Source organism: Carcharhinus amblyrhynchos, chromosome 30 (assembly GCF_965287045.1).
Source record: "Carcharhinus amblyrhynchos chromosome 30, sCarAmb.v2.hapA, whole genome shotgun sequence".
Lineage (NCBI taxonomy): Eukaryota > Metazoa > Chordata > Chondrichthyes > Carcharhiniformes > Carcharhinidae > Carcharhinus > Carcharhinus amblyrhynchos.
In genome coordinates this window covers 3913798-3933760 of record NC_137353.1, presented here as the reverse complement: position 1 = coordinate 3933760, position 19963 = coordinate 3913798, and the positions used below count along the sequence as shown (strand labels likewise).

The following is a 19963-nucleotide window of genomic DNA, read 5'->3' as shown; positions in this document are numbered from 1 at the left end:
AGATCATGGCTGATCTGTCGTGGCTCAGTTCTACTTTCCTGTTTTCTCCCCATAACCCTTAATTCCCCAATCAAAAACCTATCTACCCGTGACTTAAATATATTCAGCGAGGTAGCCTCGCCCACTTCAACGGGCAGAGAATTCCAGAGACTCACCACCCTTTGAGTGAAGAAGTTCCTCCTCAACTCCGTTCTAAACTGCCCCTCCCCCCTTATTTTGAGGCTGTGCTCTCTAGTTCTGTTTTCCTTTCTAAGCAGGAACAATATCTCCACCTCTACCCTATCTACCCCTTCATTATCTTGTAAGTCTCAGAACAAGGGCAACTAGGAATGGGCAATAAATGCCGGCCAGTCAATGATATCCATGTCCCACGAATGAATTAGAGAAAGATGCTAACCTTACTGATCAGGTGAGTTCATGTTTGTTTGACATGGAGTTCCCAGACAGAAAACCAGCAGAATGGACGATTAGTTTTGGGTTCTGTTGAGAAGATCATGACCTGAAACATTAATCCTGTGCTTCTCTTTTCACTGATACTGCCAAATCTCCTCGAGCATTTCTGGCAATTTCTGTTTCTATTTCTGATTTTTTGCCCCTGTAACATTTTGCAGGTGGATTAGTCTCTGGTTGCTGCTTCTTGTGACACGAGGGAAAGTGTTCAGCGCTCAGTTCACGCATGTGCAGTACCGGGTTTGCATTATTTTGCAACCAAATCATGTTACCTGGACCCTGCTGGGGCTGAAGGGGAGAGAGACATGACAATGAAGGAGGGGGAGGGAGAAAGAATTTCAAATTGGAAAGGGAGAGAAAGACAAAAACTGGAGGAAAGGAGAGTTGTTGTTGATGTACACCAGCTGTTGTATAATGTTTCTTTTCTCCAAAAATCAGGCAGCTTTAGTGTTTAGTCCCTGAGGACAACCTCATCATCCAGAAGAATCAGTGTGAGATGTGGGAATCAGTGAAGTGGATTGAGTTTGATTTCATTTCTCATTTTTATAACTTGGAATGTAAATTTTTCTAACTATGTATTGTGAATGTTATTGAATGGAATAAAAAAAGCTATGGTGAGAAGTTATTTATGTAATTCACAATGACACAGTGAATTACAGCGCCAAGAACGCGGGTTCGATTCCCAGCTTGGGTCACTGTCTGTGCGGGGTTTGAACCTTCTCCCTGTGTCTGTGTGGGTTTCCTTTGCGTGCTCCAGTTTCCTCCCACAGTCCAAAGACGTGCTGGTTAGGTGCATTGACCATGCTAAATTCTCCCTCAGTGTACCCGAACAGGTGCCAGAGTATGGCAACCAGGGGATTTTCACAGTAACTTCATTGCAGTGTTAATGTAAGCCTACTTGTGACTAATAAATAAACTTTAAAAACTTTAAAACTTATTATTAGTGGAATTTACTTCATGTTTCTCAATGCAGTTGATTCGCTAGGAACGTCACAGGGATAGCTTTTACTTTAAACCTTTCTCAATTTTGTGTTCATTCATTCTCTAATTTAGAAATTATGCCATTTGTTATCGAACAAAAAGTCAAAAATGTTATTGGAGGCTTGATGATACTGAGACACACAACTTGAGTAAATGCAAAAGCATAAACAGGGCAAATATCAAACTATCAAATGTCCTGTTGTAATGTGATCAAATACCATGTGACCAAATGTTACACAATTTAATCTTCAACAAGAGTTGGCAACCAAACAAACACAGAATCAACTTTAAAGCAACATTTCAGCTTTCTCTGCTTCTCATATGGAGGATATTATAATACTGAGTTTAATGATGTTTACAATGTGAAAAATTGACTTTATTTGTGCCTGAAATCATCATCCATTGTTCAGTAGTAGCACTCTCTCAGCTTTGTGGTAGAAGGGTGGATTCAAGGCCCACCCCACGAACCTTAGCACAATGTCTAGGCTGATGGTCGATTGCAATACTAAGAGAGTGATGAGATGATAAAATGTAGATACGTATAAAAATGAAACTATAAAATGCCTTCATGATGAGATGATAAACTAAGTCCCCCCTCCCCCTTTGCCTTGTGGATGCAGATCTTATGAATTTTTAGGAAGAACAGGAAAGTCCTCCCCAGTGTCCTGACCATTATTTATCACCCAACCAATTATCTGGACGTTGTCACAGTCCTGTTGCAGGATTATCTCCTGACTCCAAAACTCAATCCCTTGATTAATGAAGGCCAGTACACCATACGTCTTCTTGACCACATCCTCCACCTGCAAGGCCGATTTAAGAGTCCTATGGACCCGGACCCCAAGGTCCTTCTGATCCTCTACACTGCTAAGACTCCTGCCCTTGATATTATACTCCTTCATCCCATTGGACCTGCCAAAATGGACCACTACACATTTATCCGTGTTGAATTCCATCAGCCACTTCTCTGCCCAGTCTTGCATCCTGTCTATGTCTTGCTGCAACTTCTGACATCCCTCCAGACTATCCACAACACCACCAACCTTCGTGTTGTCGGCAAACTTGCCAACCCATCCCTCCACTTCCTCATCCACGCCATTTATGAAAATGACAAACAGCAAGGGTCCTAGAACAGATCCCTGGGGCACTCCACTGGTGACTGACCTCCATGCAGAAAAAGACCCATCCACAACCACTCTCTGCCTTCTGCAGGCAAGCCAGTTCTGGATCCACAAAGTAACAGCCCCTTGGATCCCATGCCCTCTCACTTTCTCAAAAATGATGCTTGAAAAACACCAGAGTTTCTGCAGGGGGCCCAGATTCACAGGATTATTCGCCTGCTGACCTGCCCTTCCTCACTTCTGGTTTAGTGCAAAACATTATTGGCATCAGTTCCTCATTTGGACACACTGTATACAGAGAACTTACTCTGAACAGTTTATGAAACTGCAGATGATAGCATTCAGTGTATTTTTAAATAGGCCAAACAGAGTTTCAGTATTAAACAGCACCTGGCAGGAAGAAAGAGGCAACCCCAACGCTTTTCATTTGTACCAGCTGCACAAGAGACTGCCTCTCACAAATCGACCTCCACAACCAAGCAGATGAATTTTCCAGAGGAGACATGAATCGTGGGGACAGTCCATGGTCTCCCTGAGGTGGACGTTGTTTAACTATCAGTCAGAAATCGGACTTTAGTGAAATTTTGTGTTGATGTTTAAATGGCTGGATCTTCCTGGAGCATAACACTGGCTGTGAATTTGAAACTGAACTCTGGGAATGTTCAAACTGATTGGATTTAATCTTGAATTAGATTTCAGTCATATTTGGAATACTGAAGCTGCAAGATTCTGCTGATCTCCTGCAAGACCAAGCTCAGTAATATTGGAAATTACATTCACCTCCAGCTTCCTCACAATCACTCTGACATCTTCCCTTACCAGAGAATTGATTGTTTCTGTTAATTAAAGAACTACTGAAACATAGAATAAAAGGGGAGAGAGTGTCTTTAATTTTCTTTTTACAAAGGGTGTTTTTTGGGGTATGTTATGAGCTTTACAATTTTTATTTCCTTCCCTTGTACCATTGGTTTGACCATTGCTGTTGACCTGGTGACCACATATCCATCTCCCAGGCCCTGCAGTCAGCCATCAGGAGGCGCTAGTGAATGTCCAGTTAAGATTCATTCTCCAATATTCCTTTCTCCTGATGTGGGATATCACCATATCTACGTGATTCCATCCTGAATCAGATGAGGAGCTAATCAGCATGGAACCCAAAACTGTGTTCAAATCTGATCTGGGGATTTTCAAACAATTTTACCCCTTTCTCCTCCTTCAGTTCTCCCTGGACAACAAAACCTGGGAATCATTCAAGTGGCTGAAGGGAATGGCTTTCTTTTGGAATATATTACGTTGTTGCACTGCCTAGAATCCTCCCTCCTCGATTAATTATTTTGTTGAGTGAGGGGTTGCAATGTCCTCTGGAATAGACTAGAGGTAGATGTGTGAATGCCTGAGGTGACTCTCCCGCTTTGCAGAAACTGTTGACTCCCAGAATCCAGTGGGATTATTAAGATAGGGAACTCAGCGAAGAAGACTGGGGTTGGGGGGAGTGATGGGGTGGTTTGGAAGGTACAATGTCCGATCTCTCTGTGACACTCTGCTCAGAGTCAAATATTTTGGCTCCATTTTGCTGTACAGTTGAGTCTGTGACCAAATGGCTGAAAACCAGATCCAAATTAAACAATCAAGATTCAATAGGGGTAATTTTAACTTTCAATGATTGGCCGCGCAGAATCTCCTTCAGTAAAAAGGAAAACTATCGGAGTGTGTGTGGCTGATCCAATATTATTCATATTACTCTATTGCTGGGAGGTTGAATCCCCCCGATTCTGCCCACTTTGTATGAAAATGCTGAGATCAATGCTTCCATATTGTCTCCAGCCAGGACAGTTGGTGAGATTTTGCAAGCCCAGGCAAGTCGTGGGGGTTACAGATAGTGTGACATGAACCCAAGATCCTGATTGAGACCGTACTCATGTGTGCGGGACTTGGCTTTCAGTGCCTCGGATATTCAGCCTCTGATCTTTGGGCAAGCGTTCTCCAAGGTGGCCTTCAGGACACACAACAACACAGAGTTGTTGAGCAGAGACTGATAGCCAAGTTCCACACACATGAGGACCGGGATCTTGGGTTCATGTCACACTATCTGTAACTCCCACTACTTATCTGGGCTTGCAAAATCTCACTAACTGCCCTGTCTGGAGACAATTCACATCTCTTTAACCTGTGCTTAACCCTCTCTCCACTCACATTGCCTGTACCTTGAAGACTTGATTACCTGTAAAGACTCACATTCCAACCATTATTTTATAAATTGAGTTGTGTCTTTATATGTCCTGTTTGTGAATAGAACTCCCGCTTAACTGACAAAGGAGCAGTGCTCTGAAAGCGAGTGGTGTTTGCTACCAAATAAACCTGTTGGACTTTAACCTGGTGTTGTGAGACTTCTTACTGTGTTTACCCCAGTCCAACACCAACATCTCCACATTGTGAACAGGTTTAACCAGTCCCTATGGAAATCACCTTGCTTTTTGGATAGTTTACAATCAAGAGATAATGGTGGTGAAAATACATTTTTAAACTGCTGCGCACATCAACCTGCTGAACTGAGAAGAGATTCACTTTGACTTTAAAAATGGAAATGCGGTGATGTAATCTAAGACTGAGAATTGTAAATTTGCTAAAAGAGGAGGTGCGGTCAGATAAAAAAGCTGCAGAAGTGTGTTTCATTGTTTGGAAGACAACCCAAAGTGTTGACAGGCTGCTGACTTCACATCGTTTGTAAATGTTAAAGTGTCTAGAAGTGTCAAAACCAATTGCATCTCTTGCCAGTGAAGCAGAGTAAAGTAAATGGTGGGCGATGTGAACTGTACCCAGCTTTGACAATTACAATAAATGTAATGATCAGGGTGAGAAGTTGTCACTTTCTCTGACATGAAGTATGATATATACGACACAGTTTATGACATCGTTAGCGCAAGTGGGCGAAATGACCACAACAGACTCAGGGTGAAGTTCAATAACGGCACAGCTTTATTTTCTTTTACGTTGATGGAGAAGCGCAGTCAGGACAGACAATCAGACTGTCCCAAAAGCGCTCTGTCCGTTCCTCGCAGCAGGCTATAGTTATACCTGAACATCGGTGCCGTATGCGATTCAAATGTTAATACTTTATTTACAGTATTCGACCTTAGCCATTCCGTCTCGATGTTTCCAAGTGTTGAGGAAATTGTTTTGGGTGTGTGTTAATTGTTTTGTCTGATTGGTTATTTAATAGTCTAGAATCTCCGGGGTTTGAACCATAGGTGTTTCATTGATCTCAAAAGAGGTTTTGAGGGGCCAGGAATGTTTCCTTAACTACGCTAATTTTAGGTGTCTCCACGGGTTGTTTGACTGTTTTAAAGGTGCTGATTTTGATGGGGTGGGGATTTAGTTCCTGTAGGTGCCATCCTGTCCAGCTTCCCTTATGTGCTAGCCCTCATTTGCATTCTAAAAGCATGCTCTTGCCTTCTGATCGGTGTCTGTTACTTTGTGATTCTTAGTGGAGAGGCTCTGAGGGTAACTTTAGTCTGCTTCCATTTTGTGTGCCCAATTTCATAAAATTTGTTGTCCAGTAACAAAATTAAATGTGAGATTTTTCTGGGTGTGTGAGCGGTAAAACTGAAATAGAGCTGAACTTGCTGAGCGTAATGTTTAAATCTGCGTGTGCACAGAGTTGAGCTGCCCTGTTTACAGAAAAAACACTGCATCATCCATTAGTCTTCCCATCAATTAACCCGCACAGTCATTCAGCGCAGAAAGGCCCTTTGGCCCATCAAGTCTCCATGGACAATATCTACACTAAAGGTGCGCTAATCCCACCTTCCTGCACTTGTCCATGTCCTTGAATGTTATGATATTTCAAGTGCTCATCCAAATAACTCCTAAAGCTGGTAAGGTTTCCAGCCTCCACAACCTTCCCAGACAGTGCATCCCAGATTCCCACCACCCTCTGAGTGAAAAAATCCCCTCTGAATCTCCTGCCCCTTGCCCTCAAATTATGCCCCTTTGTGATTGACCGAGAGGAATGGCTGCCCCCCCACTCACCCTGTCCATACCCTTCGTAATCTTATACACCCCAGTCATGCCCCTGCTAAGTCTTCTCTGCTGTAAACAAAACAATCCAAGCCTCTCCAATATCCTGGTGAACCTCCTTTGTAACCCTCTAGTGCTGTCACATCCTTCCTATAGTCAGGTGGCCAGAACAGCACACAGTGCTCCCGCTGTGGTCTAACCAACGCTCGGTTCAACTCCAACATTACCTCCTTGCTCTTATATTCTGCACCATAACTGATAAAAGCAGGTGTTGCATGTGCCTTTTTAACTCTCCTAATCTGCTACCTTCAGGAATTGGCGAATAATCACCCCAAGATCCCTCTGTTCCTCTGAGCTTCTCTGTGTTTTTCTTGTTTTGATTTGATTTATTATTGTCACATGTATTAACATACGGTGAAAAGTATTGTTTCTTGTGCCCTATACAAACGAAACACACCATTCATAGAGAAGGAAACGAGAGTGCAGAGTTCTGCCGTTCATTCTCCCTCATCTTGTTACTTCTGCCTTCACTTTGCTCTTGTCAGAGTTAGATACCATCTGCCACGCTCTACCCATCTGACAAATCCATCTTCCTGTAACCTACAACCATCTTCTTCCTTCCATTCTACCAATCTTGGTGTCATCAAACTTGCTTATCATTCCCCCCAACATTTTCATCTATTTCATTTATGTACATAACAAACAATAAGGGCTTTAGTACTGATCCTTGTGGCACACTGCTGAACACCGACCTCCGGTCACTAGAACTGCCTTCTACCGTTACTCCTATTACTAAACCATTTTCTGATCCATCTCGCTAAATCCCTGAATTCCATGTGCTCTAACCTTCTCAATCAGTCTCCATTGCGGGACCTTGTCAAAAGCTTTGTCAAAACCCATATAAACTACATCAGCCGATCTCTCATCCCCACACTCGATCACATTTTCAAAAAATTCTAACAAATTTGTTAGGCATGACCTCCCTCTGATAAACTATCCCTATTAACTCATACCTTTCCATTAATTCTTTCCTTTAGAATTTTCTCCAATAGTTTCCCTACCACTGACATGAGACTCACTGGTCTGTAGTTTCCTGATTCATCTCACAGTGCCAGGGACCCGGGTTCAATTCCTGCCTTGGGTCACTGTTTGTGTGGAGTCACACATTCTCCCTGTGTCTGTGTCGGTTTCCTCCGGGTGCTCCGGTTTCCTCCCACAGTCCAAAGATGTACGGGTTTGGTTGATTGGCCATGTTAAATTGCCCTTTAGTGTCAGGGGAGTTAACAGGGTAAATGTGTGGGGATTATATGGATCAGACCTGGGTGGGATTATCGTCAGTGCAGGCTATGTGGGCCGAATGGCCTCCTTCTGCTCTGTAGGGATTCTATATTCTATCTCTACCACCCTCTTGTAAAGTGGAACCACATTAGCATCCTCCAGTCCTCTGGCACGTCCCCTGTGGCCAGAGAGGAATTAACAATTTGTGTTCTCTGCCCGTTGAAGTGGGGGAAGCTGCTTCGCTGAATATATTTAAGTCACGGGTAGATAGGTTTCTGATAGACAGGGGAATTAAGGGTTATGGGGAGAAAGTGGGAAAGTGGAACTGATCCACTTCAGATCAGCCATGATCTTATTGAATGGCGGGGCAGGCTCGAAGGGCTAGATGGCCGACTCCTATTTCTTATGTTCTTATGTGTTAGAACCCCTGCAATTTCTTGCCTTGCCTCCCACAGCAGCCTAGGATGCAGTTCATCCGGGCCATGGGAGTTGTCTGTTTTTAAGCCTGTCAGAGCCTCCAAAACCCTCCCCATTTCCTCTGTCAAACAGTGCAAGTTCCTCACAGTCACAGAAATGCTGGAAAACCTCAGCAGGTCTGAGAGCACCCGTGGAGAGAGAATAGCTCTGATGAAGGGTCATCCAGACTCGAAACGTTGGCTCTATTCTCTCCCCACAGAAGCTGTAGACCTGCTGAGATCTTCCAGCATTTTCTGTTATTGTTTCAAATTCCAACATCTGCAGTATTTTAATTTGAAGTTCCTCACAGTCCCTTTTTCTGAATTCCATACCTACCTTCTCCTTTTTCAGAGTGGAGACCAAGGAGAAGTATTCATTTAACCCCTTCTAATGTCCAATAGCAGAGGCCAGGGAGAGAGTTCCAGAACGTGAGACCAAAATGTCTGAGAATCTGCCAGGTTTGTGTTGAGCGTGGAGGTTGCAAAGGATGGAAGGCTGACATGTACGATGCGTGCAGGCGTTTGCAAAACTATGAAGAGAAATGAAGGACGTGGATTCTGAATTCACTGCACTGAGAGAGATGAGGCCAGTCAGTGGAGGTTGGTGGGGATGGCTGATAAAACATTGAGGATCAGTGTGAGGTGGGATGTAAGTGCTGAGGTTTTGTCACAGGTTCACCTTGTGCTGGGTGCAACTATTGATTTTAAATCATAACTAGAAGCAGGAGTAGGCCATTCAGCCCCTCCAGCCTATTCTGTCATTCAACACAATCATGGCTGATCTCATCTCCATCTTCCAGCCCACATCCCATAATCCTCCATCCTGTTACTAGTTAAACACCGATTGCCTCCTTCTATTTGTTCAGCGTTTTGTTATCCAATGCAGTCTGGGTAGAGAATTCCACAGATTTTACAACCCTTTGATTGAAATAATTCCTCCTCGTTTCTGTTTGAAATTTGTCAGCCCTTAGCTTTTTACACTTTGTTCACATCTCTGTGTCGACGTAAATGTTTTTAACTTTATATCATTGCTGAATGGGCTGCAGCACAGTTTCTGTGGATTGAGTCTGAAACTTTGACAATAAATGAGTTAATCGTTAATGTAATTTGTTCCATCAACACAAACCAAACATTAAATACAATCTCTGGACTTGGTGCTTTTCCCCTCCTCTATCCCACCGAATTTGTTTGTGATAAAAGTTGCAGTGTTAATGTGAGCTTACTCGTGACACCAATAAATAAAGATTAAACTTTTAGCAACACAAAAGGGAAGTTTCCACCCAAATCCAGAAATTGTTCTGAATGTTAAACATGTGTCAGTGGCGCCACCTGTTGGTCACAATGATATAATGCAGTGTAGTACCGCCAGGATCCTACAGAGGGCAATGTTGTTGGCCAGCGCTGGGTGGGTCCACAGTGTCCTCAGCTGGTGTCTACCTGATACCCTTCAGGGAAGGATGTCCCGAGGCATGGTACACTGGGGAGACCATGCAGACTCTACAACAACGGATGAATGAACATCGCTCAACAATCACCAGGCAAGACTGTTCCCTTCCTGTTGGTGAACACTTCAGTGGTCACGGGCATTCGGCCTCTGATCTTCGGGTAAACGTTCTCCAAGGCAGCCTTCACAACACACGACAGCGCAGAGTCGCTGAGCAGAGACTGATAGCCAAGTTCCGCACACATGAGGACGGCCTCAACCGGGATCCTGGGTTCATGTCACACGATCTGTAACCCCTGCCTGGACTTGCAACATCTTCCTAACTTCCTGTCTGGAGATAATACTCATCTCTTTAAGCTGTGCTTAACCCTCTCTCCACTCACATTATCTGTACCTTTAAGACTTGATTCCCTGTAAAGACTCACATTCCAGTCATTATTTTGTAAATTGAGTTTGTGTTTTTATATGCCCTGTTTGTGAACAGAACTCCCCACTCACCTGATGAAGGGGCAGCAAGTGCTCCGAAAGTTAATGGCTTTTGCTACCAAATAAACCTGTTGGACTTTAACCTGGTGTTGTGAGACTTCTTACTTCGTTTCTGGGGTCGGTTTATTAACAATTTTCCACCACATGCCCCATGGCTCCCACACCACCTCGAGTGAACCTCCTTACACTGCACCCAATGAGAAATCCATTCCATTCTCCCAGTTTCTCCATCGCTCTCTGATATCTGTTCTGATGATGCCACCGTCCATATCAGTGTTTCTCCTCCACTGAGGAATCAATCCTTCACCCACTGTGATCGACTGTGTCTGAACCATTTCCCACACTTCACCCATCGCCCTTCCCCTCCCACCCAGAACCGCAATAGGGTTCCCCTCCTCCTCACTTCCCATCCCACCGGCCTCTGTATTCAAAGGATTAAACTCTGCCATTTCCACTAATTCCAGCACGATGCTACCAAACAGCGAAACAAATCTTCCCCTTTCACCTTTCCAAAGGGATATTCCCTCCGTTACACATTGTTCTGCTACACAGTCACTCCCAACACCTCCTCCCATTCCCAGGGAACCTTCCCCTGCAATCACAGGAGATGTAATCCCAGCCTTTTACCTCCTCTCTCCTCATTGACCAAGGCTCAAAACAATCGTTCCAGGTTAAACAGATTTACATGTCTCCATCTTTCAATTCAGTATATTGTGTTTCATAGAATCCCTACAGTGCAAAAGGAGGCCATTCGGCCCATTGAGCCTGCAGCAACAACAATTCCACCCAGACCCTGTTCCTGAAACCCCACGTATTTACAATGCTAGTCCCCCTGAAACAAGGAGAAGAGAACATGGTTAATCCACCTAAACTACACATCTATGGACTGTGGCAGGAAACCCAGTAAGAAGCCTCACTACACCAGGTTAAAGTCCAACAGGTTTATTTGGTAGCAAAAGCCACTAGCTTTCGGAGCACTCACTGCCCCTTCGTCAGGTGAGTGGGAAATGTGTTCACAAACAGGGCGTACAAAGACACAAACTCAGAGCGGAGAAGCTACGACATTTTCTCCAGAGTCTTCAACATGTCATTGATGAAGACGACCATCTCGCCAAGGCCATCCCCACACCCCCACTTCTTGTCTTCTAACAACCACACAACCTCAAACAGACCATTGTCCGCAGCAAACTACCCAGCCTTCAGGAGAACAGTGACCACGACACCACACAACCCTGCCACAGCAACCTCTGCAAGATATGCCGGATCATCGACACGAATGCCATCATCTCACGTGAAAACATCATCCACCAGGTACACATTACATACTCTTGCAACTCGGTCAACGTTGTCTACTTGATACGCTGCAGGAAAGGATGTCCCAAGGCATGGTACATTGGTGAGACCATGCAGACGTCACAACAATGGATGAATGAAACAATCATCAGGCAAGAGTGTTCTCATCCTATTGGGGAACACTTCAGCGGTCATACAAAGAACAAAGAACAACCCAGCACGGGAAACAGGCCCTTCGGCCCAACAAGCCCGCGCCATGGGCATTCAGCCTCTGATCTTCGGGTTAGCATTCTCCAAGGCCTTGGAGGGAGTGCAGAGGAGGTTTACTAGGCTGATGCCGGAGTTGAGGGGGTTGAGCTATGAGGAGAGGCTGAATAAATTAGGCTTGTACTTGTTAGAGTTTAGAAGAATGAGGGGAGATCTCATTGAGACGTATAAGATGATGAATGGGATGGATAGGATAGAGGTGGAGAGACTCTTCCCGCTCAGAAAGGACAGTAGGACTAGGGGGCACAGCCTCAAGATAAAGGGGGGAGCGGTTTAGAACGGAGTTGAGGAGGAACTTCTTCACTCAAAGGGTGGTGAATCTCTGGAATTCTCTGCCTGTTGAAGTGGTGGAGGCTGCCTCGCTAAATATTTTTAAGACGCGGGTTGATGGGTTTTTGATAAGAGAGGGGATTAAGGGTTATGGGGAGAGGGCGGGAATGTGGAACTGAGCCACGACAGATCAGCCATGATCTTATTGAATGGCGGGGCAGGCTCGAAGGGCTAGTTGGCCTACTCCTGCTCCTATTTCTTATGTTCTTATGTTCTTATTAAGGTGGCCTTCATGACACACGACAGCACAGAGTCGCTGAGCAGAGACTGATAGCCAAGTTCTGCACACTTCAGGATGGCTTCAACCGGGATCTTGGGTTCATGCCTTTTTTTTTATTAACCAAAAATATACTTTATTCATAAAAAAAAACTCGATTAATCTATTTCAAATATACGGGGCTTTGAATAGCAAACACAACGTGGAATCAAAATATTTTTACAGATCTGTACAAATTACAATGACTACATTTCAAAACTTAAAAAACTATATCCATGCCTCAATATTGACAGATTTGTTCTGATTACAATGATTACATTTCAATACCTAAAACTTCCTACATGCCTCAATAAATTACTGTGTGCCGTTAGTGCTCAGATTGGCACACAGTTACGCAGGTCGAGGGTATTCTGCAGTTCCTGGGCCCTCGGTCTGCCTCCGTTAAAAGGCCTTACAGTGTGGCCTTTCCCCATTGTGCCTTTACGGCGGCTGCCCCAAGCTTCAGCCCGTCCCTCAGCGTGTAGTCCTGGACCTTGGAATGTGCCAGTCTGCAACACTCGGTCGAGGACAGTTCTTTCAGCTGGAAGATCAGCAAGTTTTGGGTGGACCAAAGTGCGTCCTTCACCGAGTTGATGACCTTCCAGCAGCAGTTGATATTTGTCTCGGTGTGCGTCCCCGGAAACAGCCCGTAGAGCACAGAGTCCTGCGTCACAGAGCTGCTCGGGACGAACCTCGACAAATACCACTGCATCTCGCTCCAGACCTTCTTTGCAAAGACACATTCCACAAGGAGGTGTGTCAGCCCCGCAGCCGCTTCGAGGGCAGCGTGCGGTGATGTTGAGACCTCGAGCGTGCGTAAAGGATCTGATGGGGAGTGCCCTTCTCACCACCAGCCAAGCCTGATCTTGGTGCTTGTTTGTCAGTTCTGGTGATGAGGCGTTCTGCCAGATGACACTGACAGTCTGCTCAGGGAACCATCCGACAGGATCCGCCGTCTCCTTTTCTCTCAGGGTCCCAAGGATGTTACGCGCTGACCACTGCTTAATTGCCGTGTGGTCAAAGGTGCGTTTGCGGAAAAATTTCTCCACGAAGGACAGGTGCTGCGGTACAGTCCAACTACTCGGAGCGTTCCGCGGCAGTGTGGCCAGACCCATCCTTCGCAACACTCGGCACAGGTAGAACCTCAAAACAAAGTGGCACTTGCTGTTAGTGTACCGAGGATCTACGCACAGCTTGATGCAGCCACACACAAAGGTGGCCATCAGGATGAGGGCGGCGTTGGGAACGTTTTTCCCTCTGTTCTCTGGAGATTTGTGCATCGCTTCCCTTCGGACGCGATCCATCTTTGATCTCCAGATAAACTTGAAGATGGCCTGCGTCACTGCTGCAGCGCAGGATTTGGGGATAGGCCACACCTGCGCCACGTACAACAACACGGAGAGCACCTCACACCGGATCACCAGGTTTTTCCCTGTCATGGAGAGGGAGCTTTGCTCCCACAAGCCCAGTTTCTGCCTGGCTTTCGCGATGCGCTCCTCCCAGTTTTTGATGCATGCCCCTGCCGCTCCAAACCATATCCCCAGCACCTTCAGGTAATCTGCCCTGACGGTGAAGGGGACAAAGGATTTGTCGGCCCAGTTCCCAAAGAACATGGCCTGGCTCTTACCCTGGTTGACTTTGGTTCCCGAGGCCAGCTCGAACTGTTCACAGACCTGGAGGAGCCTGCGAACCGATGAGGGGTCCGAGCAGAAGACAGCCACGTCATCCATGTACAGGGAGGCTTTGACCTGCGGGCCTCCGCTGCCTGGGATTGTCACCCCTTTGATGCCTGGGTCGCTTCTGAGGGCCTCGGCAAAGGGTTCAATGCAACACACAAAAAGGACGGAGGAGAGAGGGCAGCCCTGCCTGACTCCAGACCTGATTTGGAAGCTATCTGTTTCCTCCCCATTGATTGAGACTGTGCTGCTGATGTCTGTGTAGAGCAGCTGGATCCAGTTGCAGATTCCCTCCCCAAAGCCCATTTTGGAGAGCACACCCATCATGTAGCTGTGCGATATTCTGTCAAACGCTTTCTCCCGGTCCAGGCTGATGAGGCAGGTATCCACCTGCCTGTCCTGCACATAGGCGATCGTATCCCTGAGTAGCGCCAGGCTGTCAGAGATCTTCCTGCCGGGTACAGCACAGGTTTGATCAGGATGGATCACTGACCCCAGAGCAGACTGGACCCGGTTGGCGATGACTTTGGACAGAATTTTGTAATCCACGTTCAATAGTGAAATGGGTCGCCAATTCCGAATTTCTTCCCTCTCCCCCTTCTGCTTGTAGATGAGGGTAATGATGCCTTTCCTCATGGATTCTGACATCCTGCCCTCCAGAAGCAAACTCTCGTATACTTCCAGGAGGTCCGGGCCCGTCAACTCCCACAATGCCGAGTAAAACTCCGCCGGTAATCCGTCGCTTCCGGGAGTTTCACCCTTCTGAAAGGACTCGACGGCCTTGGTCAGCTCGTCCAGAGATACCGGTCTGTCCAGGCTGTCCCGCTCACCGTCGTCTAAGACCTGTGTGATAGACGACAGGAAAGACTGGGAGGCCTTGCTGTCTGTCGGCTTCAGGTCACACAGTCCGACATAGAAGGATTTGCAGATCCTCAGAATGTCAGACTGTGATGACCCTACTGAGCCGTCCTCTTCCTTCAGGCTGCTGATCAGAGGTTTCTCTGTGTGCCTTCTGGAAGAAGAAACACGAGCACTTTTCGTCCTGCTCCACTGAGCGGACCCTGGACCGGAAGATGACCTTGGTGGCCTCTGAGGCAAAGAGCGAGGCTTGCTGGCTCTTCACCTCCTGGAGCTCCTCCCTGACATCAACCCCCATCGACTGCAGTTGGAGCAGTTCCTGCATGCTTTTCTGGAGTCGGGACATGTCCCCCCGTCTCTCCCTGGCCTTCTGAACCCCTTTGCGAATGAGGAACCTTTTGATGTTGTCTTTGATGGTTTCCCACCAGAGTGATGGAGACTCAAAGAAGGGTTTGACGGTCCTCCAGCCGTGGTAAACCCTCCTGAGTTCCTCGAGGTTCTCTGGGGGTCAACAGTTCTACATTCAGCTTCCAGGACCCCCTGCCCACTTTCTGTTTTGCCTCCAGCTGACAGTCGGCCAGCAGGAGGCAGTGGTGAGAGAAGAACCCCGGCCTGACGTCGGTGGGCCTGACCGTGAGCGTGCGGGACACAAACATAAACTCGATCCTGGAGCGGACTGACCTGTCGGGCCGCGACCACGTGTACCTGCGCTGCCCTCCGTCTGCTGGGTTACTGAAGGCGTCGAGCAGCTTGGCATCTTTGACCGTCTCCAGCAGGGCTCTGGACGTAGCGTCCAGTTTGTTTTCAGCCCTGCTGGATCGGTCGGCCTTGTCTATGATACAATTGAAGTCCCCGCCCAGAATGACCGGCCTGGAGGTGGTGAGCAGCAGCGGCAGCTGCTCAAAAACCGCCAGCCGCTCGGTTTTTGCGGCAGGGACGTAAACATTAATCAGCCTGAGAGGGCGGTTCCTGAAGGTGACGTCTGCTACGAGGAGGCGTTCCCCCCCCCCACCACCTCCCTAACTTCGGAGATGGTGAAGCCCCCTCCCCGCAGCAGGATGCCGAGGCCCGAGGAACGGCAGTCGTTCCCACCTGAGCAGATGGACGGTCCGTGGGACCCACACACTCGCCCAGCGCCTGTAGCTGCTGAGGTGAGGGATCCCTCACTCCTGCAGGAACAGCAGGTCGGCCTTGACACTGGCCAGGTAGGGTAGTGTGGACACACATCTCAACCCATCTTTAACACTGCGTATGTTAACAGAGACAAACTTTAAAGACATTTTTAAAGTACAAAAAGATTTGGCAGTTCTTACATCTCCGTCAGTCAGCCTGCACCAGGTTCCACATTCCTGTGTCGCTGACAAATTTCTGCAGGGCGGCAGGGCTGATGTAACCGTCCGAACCTGCCTCAGATCCTCGTCGGTGACCGGGTGACATTGTCGGGGTCGTGTGGCCGTCGGCTTGCGTCGGGGTTGCTGGCCGGTCTTCGTACCGGACAGTGTCAGCGTCCTTGTTCCTGTTCTGCGGAGTCAGGATCGCCGCGGCCGCAGTGTTGCCTCCGTCGTCTGGATGGTCCGCTGGTGCTGCGATGGCGTCGGTTCTCCCCGTCACCTGTGGATCCCACGCCGCTTTTAAAAAGAGCCTCTTGCGATTCTGTCGTCTGGCAGCTTTTCTCTCATCATCTGAGGAGACGTCACCGTTGAAGGGTCTCGCTGCCACGGATTTCCTTTTCCAGATGTTTTTCCTGGATTTGACTTTCAGCCAGGGGCTCTCGAGATCCGAGTTCTCCTGTTCCATGGCTTCGGTGCCCTCTGCTGGTGGTGCTGACGATGCGTCCTCCTGCTGCACTGGGGGGTCCACTCGTCCTTCAGAAGCCTTTTCCAGGCCTGCTTCTGGACCGGTCATCTATCCCTCTGAGGTGGCAGAGGGGCGCTTGCCTTCTTCACTCCGCCTCCGGTGATTTGGGCGTAAGTGGCCTTCCGCTTGGGGCAGGCTCTGTAAACGTGGCCAGCCTCCCCACACAAGTTGCAACATTTGCAGTCCTTTGTCGCGCGCCCCTTCTTCAAGCAGTTTCTGCAGAAGGTGGTGGTGCAGCTCGCGGCAAAATGGCCGGTTTTACCGCAGATTCAGCACACTCGAGGCTGTCCCGCGTAGTACAGGAAGCCTCGATTCCCCCCGATGGCAAAATTTGGAGGGCGGGTGCAGGAGGTCTCCGTTGGGGTCAGTCCTGAGAGTTACTCTCACCTGTCTCTTACAGGTCCAGATTCCGTACTTGTCCATCACATCCACGCTCTCACCCTTCACCTCCACGTACCTGGAGAGGAACGTCAGCACATCAGCCGCAGGGACGTAGAGGTTATACATTTGGAACGTGATAACCCGGTTCCTCTGGGACGGCACGGTGAACAGGGGCTCCGCTGTCAGGATGGAGAGGGGCCCCTCTTTCCCTTTCTCCTTGAGGGCTGTCAGGAACTTGAGGCATCCTGACAGGCTCCTGAAGCTGACGTCCACGTAGGGCTGGTTGCTGTATTCAGCCACACCGTAGACGTCTGCTGCTTGGGACCCGCAGCACTCAAACAGAACCTTCTTCACGATGAAGTCTCGGCCCACGGGCGAGTCTCCTCCCGAAGCCTTCACCCGGATGGTGTTGGGCAGTCCTTGGCCTGTAGCTTTCGATGCAGCTGCAGCCATAGCTCGGTGACACTGAGTCTTACTGTACTGGCGTTAGGTCCAACCCAGAGGCTTGAAACCAGCATTAAGATCCACCAATAGCAGCAGAGCTCAAGTGTTGTAGACGGTCTTCTCCCGGTCGTCTGACGCCTGCTTCCACAACGCCCATCGAGATCCGATAGCTCTTTGCGAAATCCGAGCCTCAGGCTAAGAACACTTGTAGAAAGTGAGAACGGCTCCCAGTCTGAGGCCAGTCAGTTTGTATGGAGTACACCCGAGCAACTGACCCAATCCTGAAGGGGTGGACGCTCAACCGGCTTAGTTATCACCGTTAGGTTTCCACCGGCGGCAACCCCCTTCGAGGAGACACCTCTAAACTGATAAGAACAGATACTACACTTGATCTTAGCCAAAAGGCCGAGAAGCGATCACATGAGTCAAAGTCCAGAGAGGTATTCCTTCACCAAGGTCGGTCAGTAGGTTGACAACTGATGCTGGATAATTTACTTTTCTGGTGGTGTTGACTTCACATGATGAGATGGGTATGCAGAGATTAACTAGTCTTGTAGGCAATGGCACAGAATCTCCAGCAGATGGTGCCAGTGTCTGGTGGTCAGATGGTAAAAAAACAAATTGAGAGTTTGCAGTTCAGGAAGGCTGGTTCCAGAGGGCCTTCTTAATGACTTCCCAACTCTCCACGTTGTCTTTGAAAAGTTTGTTTAGGTCACCGAGATTGTTGAATGAATCTACCATTAAGAATTGAAAGGAAGATGATGTTATACCTGGACAGTATTTTGAAAGATTATATAATAGACTTTGGTATAATATGTTGTAAACAAATTTCCTGCCTCTATAATTCCAAATTTGTGACTGTCAATACATTCAAAATGCAGCTTGAATCTTTTACAATGCGATTGATCTGATATTGATTATTGTTAATGAGTTTCTGTTGTGATGTATCCATTTGTCGAGGTTGCACTGTGCTTCCTTGTTCATTTCTTTTGACAATCCTCTTGTCTTCCTGCACTGACTGTATTAAAGAGAATTTGGATCTGACAAATCCAGTGCATAAAACAGGCAGACCAAACGGCCCAAACTGATCATAATATTCTGAAATCTATTTCCTCTTGATCAGGGGTACTTTCAGATGAACTTTGGCTCCTTATTCCTGAATCAGAAATATCACCTAAAAAAAATGCAGAAATGTCACTTTAGAATTAGTGTTTAACTTTACGAAATGATGATACAGACTCAATGAAGACTCTAAAGACCAATACATACAGAACAGGAAAATAATTAAATACTGAAACTGAACTAATTTGCATGTGGCTGGACAGACATGAAGCAATGGGCAGGTCCTTTAATACAATGGAGCTAATGGCCATGCGACAGTCCGTGCATCATTGATTAATGAGTTTGTTGTGTTTCAGAGTGAACAGACTTCCTCCCCCGGTTGACGAGCTCCCGTGACAGTCAAGCTAAGGATGCACATCCACTAGTGGGCAGTGGTGTTCCAGAGGAACTGAAAGATGTTAGCATCCCACCCTCTCCAAATCCAAAGGGCCTGGCCAGGAAGCCAGTGACCATTTTTGCAAACCGCTCCAGAGCAAGAAGAACTGTGGAGCTGAGAAGTTCCCACATTCACCCAGGTGGGAGTGTTATGCCTCCCCCAGTTGATAAGCCACCTGGAGGTACACCAGTAGCAGCTGGCCATTCCCCAGTGGGCAACAAGTGTCCCAAAAGACACAGAAACCATCCCCCAACTCACCAGCAGAGGGAGCCCAACCAGTTTGGACCTCATGCTTACCCCCACCAGGCTGCTATATGTAGTCATATCCAGTATGGATGATAGAAGACCCTCTCCCAATCATCTCAGCCCAGAAAAGCTGACCCAAGTTCTGGGGCCAATTAGCACCAGAAACTGAAACTCTCCAGTTGCACTTTCCCCTAAACCAGCCAAAGGCCCTGCAAAACCTCCCATTCTCCTGACACTTGGCCGAATTCCTGTCCCTGGATCCAAACAACTGAACTCCAGGTCACCCAAATAAACAGACGGTTGCTAAACAGGACAAAAAGTGGGGCCAGCAGGATAAAAGAGCAAGATTGAGAATGGAGTGGGAGGATAAAACAGCGATACTGAGAGACCCCAATTTTTAAGTTATAAAACCCCGCTGATGTTATTGTGTGGTAATATTCCATCCTGAAATACTGGTTTTGGATGGTGTATTTGTTTTTTGTATATAGTGAGAAATGTTTGCGGGAACAGTAAGAACTCAGACCTCTCTTTTACTGAACAAACAAATACAAACTTTTATTAACTGGAAGAGATGTAATAAAACACAACAAATAACTTCAGCAAATTAACAGTAAAAACTTAGTCC

The 19963-nt window shown here is 47.2% G+C and overlaps 1 pseudogene; it reads right to left on the bottom strand.

Moving 5' to 3' along the window:
• Positions 1 to 17878: 17878 nt before the first annotated feature.
• Positions 17879 to 18011, bottom strand: LOC145360335 (U2 spliceosomal RNA; annotated as a pseudogene).
• Positions 18012 to 19963: the final 1952 nt, after the last annotated feature.